At 41.9% G+C, this 5,717-nt stretch overlaps 1 pseudogene; it reads right to left on the bottom strand.

The window, feature by feature from the left end:
- Positions 1-210: 210 nt before the first annotated feature.
- Positions 211-843, bottom strand: LOC148014900 (stretch-activated cation channel MID1-like; annotated as a pseudogene).
- Between the last annotated feature and the right edge of the window lie 4,874 nt (positions 844-5,717).

Genomic DNA, 5,717 nt, shown 5'->3' on the forward strand with positions numbered 1-5,717 from the left:
TGTTTTTTATTTTTAAAATATACAATCAGACATACATAAATGCTAGCAACTATTCAAAGTTGAAGATCAGGTTTTAAGTCAGTAGAGAAAAATTATAAACCAAGAAAAGTATAACTTCATACTATTTATTTTTATTAAACGCATTAGGTGCTTACTTGAAAACATGCAAGTCAAGATTTTGTCTTTGAAAGTACACGTCCCACAGTCCAGCTAGGGGCAACACTTGAAATAAATATCATAAGGACATTTTTGGTAGACATCAAAACAAATTCCACGGCAAGGCTTGATAATAGTATAGTTGACGTAACCATGTGGGTTCAACTTTGTACCATATATAGCATGTTCTACATCAAATGGTCCCAATGTAGACACATTGTAAGGGAGGTGAAGGTGTACATGGGGGAAATGCCATTGCACAGATCCAGTATTTATATGCTTCACTACAATCACTGCATTGCCAAAATGCTCGGTCTTGGCAATAAAAGTTAGAAGATCCTTTAGACGATTGTAATGACACTGAGCAAAATTATCCTCTTTTAATCCTGGGGAAAGACCAATGTTTGCTTCGACTCGTTCCTGATAGTTGACAATGGATGCATTGCAAAACCACGAACCACTTGGTGAAATTAGAGTGCAATGATGATTGTTGCAATCCTCCCAATAAGTATCATACATGTAATTGCCATCCCCATCAAGGGCCAGAATGATATCACAAGTCTGGGGTGTTAATGCTGTATAGTGTGGGCTTAGAATTGGAGTCCAAGTAATATGAACCCAAGCTTCAATATGAATATAATTGAAAGCATTAGCTCCTTCATTGAGGGGATCCGCGCTGTATGTCATGTGGCGAATATTCCATCCAGATACGCTATAATAGTGACAAGGCTTGTGTTGCCACGATCGCCTCCTGACACGGACGAAGCTTCAAAGCCGCTATGTTGATCTTCATAACCTCCCCACTCTCTCTCTCTCCCTCTCTATCATGGGCCTGTTACATGTGATTTGGTGCTCGAAATATGTGAATTTTATCAGTCGGCTTCTCTCTTAACATTTTGGGAAAAGAGATGAGGAGCAGCCTTATCGTTGCTCTCTCTCTTGAAATATCTCTCAACGTGACTTGGTCGTCATTTCTTTCCCTTTATGCTTCGGGCTCTCAACAGGTGGGGCTTCAAGTTGAGCGACAATGCATCCATCACAAGGATCAGGTTTCCATTGAAATCCTCCAACAACTAAAGCATGTGCCCTTCTTCTTGCCATAAGTCTTACAACCTATCTATACTGGCGATTCATGGAAGGTGTGGCTGCTCTCCAATCTACCATCATTTCATCTGATGGCCTCTACAAGCTCTTGAATAAGTGTGACATGCCCACCTATTGGTTGTCCAAGCACATGCTAGTAGTCCATCGAGAAATGAATCTAAGCATCGCCGCCCTTGGCTAGGGTTGGCGGTCAACTCGGGGTTTTTTGGTGCGCCCTCCAAAAGTTCAACCTGATTCATTATTCCCATTTCTTTTATGAGTTTGGGGTTATACAATCTTTTACAAGTGGTGTTCCTAAACTTACAAGCACAAACAATGGTGCAGGTGAGTGCTCGGGACATCTGCTAAGGTGGGGTCCCTATCGTTGACGCTTAGTGATTGTCCTTCTTGCCTTGGTGGCAATTTCCAATATCCTCAGAGGGATAGGAAATACCTTCTTTCCGACCTCGATCTTGTGAGATAGGAGCAAGCATTATGCAATTGGATCTATATTCGATAGTTCTTGGATGGTAGCTGTCCTAGCTTGCTAGCCTTTAATCCAGGGTTCTTGTCTTGGAAAAACGACACTCAAACTCTCTTGTATTAACGTTGGGTTGTGTCATGGTTAAAGGTGATATCTTCAAGGTTGTTTTGGCTTTATGGAGGCCAGATATAGAATAGAGACCACTGAGTGTTTTACTTGTCTCACGGTCCTCCTATGAAGTAACAATAGATTGTCTCATTTACCTTTAATCCCTAAATAAGTCGAGTTAAGCCCTATCCTTGAGTATATAGGATTTATCTCATTGAACTACCCTGAGCAATTAAGTTTAACACTTCATATGCGTGTCTTATAACTATATTTAAGATGAATCGCTAGTAGTGCAGTTGAAATCGTTCATGATACATGTAATCTAAATGTGAGTCCTTCTTAGGACGATGATGCAATGTGGAGTTCTCCTCTTGGGAATTTCATTTCAATGCAATTACGCAAATCATAAATAGAGGCTTGTATTTTCCTTTTGTACAAGGAACACGAAGCCATCAGACCTAATGCATGTGCAAGCTACATCTCTCTAAAGGATTATAGGAGCCCAATACCCGGCTTATTATTGAAATGACCTAAACATACTTAACACGTTATTGTAGCAAGTCATGATTCTCATGGACTTAATTCAAGCTTTTACTTCTACCTTTCCGGTTTCACAAATTTTGCGATTCAAAAGGTACAATTTCCACTTATTGATGGATATGCTTTATCGTCTTGATAACCTATTTTTTAGTTTCTTTTACCTCTTAAGCATGCCAATGCTAGTGCATAAATATAATGCACTACGAGTTCAAACAATAAAGTCCTTGATTTCAATGTGCACAAATGCGAAATCTTTTGTTCAAGTTGTTTGTTCTAAGTCATGCCGCCAGAGTGCAATAAAACACAATTTTTCAACATGCTTGAGTAATGCAACCTAATTGGTGGTTAGTTAGTATAGATTTTTACCAGAAAACTTATCCTTTCCCAATGAAGTCGATCCATGTTTTTAAGAGTTCCCATCAAAGTAGGATTTATGGAGCGCACCTGGTTACCAAGTGACACGGTTCCTTGACTCGCAGCTCCATCGGTTTAAGCGGGATTCACACTCGATTGGACCTTACTTCACTTGGGAGACATCGTATAAGTTTGGCTTTTTCTTCACGGCTACGCACTCAGGCTTCAAGAGAATTGATTCCTTGCGGGAGGAAATTGACCATGGGATTCCTCTTAGAGGGGGGAAAGAAGAAGGGTAAGCTTGGAGGCCTTCAAAGGGGGAAAATTTCCCTCTCTCTCTGTCTTTTCTCTTACTCTCTCTTTATCTCTCCTTTTTCTCTTGCTCTCTCCCTCTTTTTCTCTTACTCTCTCTCTCTCTCTCCTTTTTCTCTTGCTCTCTCCCTCTCGCTCTTTTTCTCTAACTCTCTCTATCTCTCTCTCCTTTTTCTCTTGCTCTCTCCCTCTCCCTCTCTTTTCTCTTACTCTCTCTCTTTATCTTACCAGTCGGACATCAGGGAAGAGTAACATTTTCTTTTTTTTTTCCCTTCTTACACCTAAGGGCCTTTTTATAGTGTATTGGGGGGGGGATGGTATGGTATGGAACCCCCCCTATCCCCATCAGGGTGGCCAGGATGGTGGCCACTATGTAGGGTATGGTCGGTGCCCCCCTCTCCTCCACATCATCCCCTCATCACTCGGCAGCCGTCGTCCATTCCTGCAACTCGTCCTCTTCCAGATGGAGCTCCCCCCCACTCCCACGTACGCATTTTGGAAGGCCTCAATGGGCTTTGTGAATCTTGCCCCCTTCAACCTCACCAACTAGAGCTCCACCTACGGTCGCACGTCCTCACCTAGATGTGCCCTCTCTGTTCGCCAACTGGTGGCATGAGTGGGGGGGTTATTATTTTCTGAAAAAAAAAACTCTTAATTAAGAGGGGGTCATATGGCGGAAGGGAGGAAACTATTACATCCTTCTCCCCTTAAGGAATTGAGATGTCCTCATCTCGAAAGGAATTGGGGATATTGTTGGTTGAGAGCACTCTCGTCAATCCATGCGACATCTTCTTTTGGAAAGTCCTTCCATTGGATGAGGTACTCCTTGAGGATTCTACTCCTCAATCTCTTATCTCGAGTGTCCAGGATTCTATCTGGCAAGAGCTCAAGGACTCCTTGGCTTGGCATTATAACTTGTTGATCATTGAGTACATGGCTAGGATTGGATACATATTTCTTTAGTAGGCTAACATGATATACATTTTGAACTTTTATGTTCTCAGGGAGCTGGAGTTTGTAGGCTTTGGGCCCTAGGCATTTGAGGATCATGTAGGGTTTGCAATACCTTGGACTATGTTTTTTAAATTCTCCCAATGATAGGAAACTCCTCTTGGGCCGTACATGAATAAAAACCATATCTCCCTCATTGAAGAGTTACTCTTTTCTATTTAGATCTGCATAGCCTTTCTGCCTATGCTTGATGGCTCTAATGTCTTGTATGAATATCTCCTTGATGAATAGTGTGGCAATATCTGAAGCCTTGTAGTTTGTCTTGACTGGAATGAGGTGTGCAACCTTGGTGATCATGCTCACTATAACCATAATTGAATTGTAGCCTCCTTGCACTGAAGGTAACCCAACAACAAAGTCCATGCTAATGAATTCACACTTCATTTGGGGGATGTCGAGAGATTGCAGCTTCCCAGGCATCTTGACATGTTCTGCCTTAATGCGCTGGCAAGACAAACATTCCGTAACATATTTGAGCACGTCTCCCTTAAGCCTTCCCCAATGGTAGCTCTTTCTGACCGTGTTGAGGGTCTTGACATATCCGGGATGGCCTGAAAAGGGGGAGTCATGTGCTTCCCAAAGTATTCTCTATTTGATTTTCTTGCTCAAGGGTATGCATAATAGATAAGTCCATCATTGACGGAGAATTCTTGATATTTGTCCTTAAGTCTAGGGTTTTGGTCCTTTTCCAAAATTTGCTTTATCATCTCCAGATATTCTGGGTCATGGCTAGCTTCTTCCTTAGCTAGTTCAAGGATAGGGTTGCTAGGTATTGACACCATAGTTGCCAATGATTCGGCCATTGAGGGTTCCTCCATGATAAGAGAGTTGAGAAACGCCTTGCGACTTAGGGCGTCAGCGACCACATTCTCTTTGCCAGGTCGATACTTGATCTCAAAATCATACTCCTCTAGAACTTCTATCCAACAACATTGCCTCATGTTGAGGTCGGTCTGGGTGAAGATCCATTTAAGGCTCTTATGGTCCATGACCAAAGAAAACTTGTTACCAAGCAAGTGATGTTGCCAAAGTTTGAGGGCTTGAATAATTGCTAGTAGTTCCAGGTCATGGGTGGCATAATTCCTTTCATGGGTTTTTAGCTTACGGGAGGAATAAGCTATAGGTGACCTTCTTGCATCAGAACACAGCCCAATGCAAGTGAGCTAGCATCCGTGACAACTTCAAATTCCTTGCTTAAGTCATGGAGCTTCAGAATTGGTGCTGGCACCAAGCTATGCTTGAGTTTGATCAAAACTTGCTTGTTCAGAGGCTATCCACACTATGGCAACTTGCTTTTTCAGCAAATTTGTGAGGGGTGCTACAATTAAAGCATAGTCCTTAATGAAGATCATGTACCAACCTATTAATCCAAGAAAGCTACACACTTCTGTAATAGTAGTCGATGGAGACCATTCTTGGACATCCTTAACCTTGGTAGGGTCTACAGAGATTCCTTCATTTGACACAATAAATCCAAGATATTCTATATGCTTTTGAGGAAGGCACACTTTTTCTTCTTAGCATAGAGCTTATGAGTCCTCATGGTCTCAAGGACAATGAAAACTTGGGATTCATGATCCCCCGCTTCCTTGGAATAAACCAAGGTGTCATCAAAGAAGACGAGTACAAAATCATCAAAGTATGTTCTAAAAATGTCATGCAATAGCCT

Source organism: Lygodium microphyllum, chromosome 24, assembly GCF_053477565.2.
Source record: "Lygodium microphyllum isolate KBCC chromosome 24, Lygodium_microphyllum_v1.1.10, whole genome shotgun sequence".
Classification (NCBI taxonomy): Eukaryota; Viridiplantae; Streptophyta; class Polypodiopsida; order Schizaeales; family Lygodiaceae; genus Lygodium; species Lygodium microphyllum.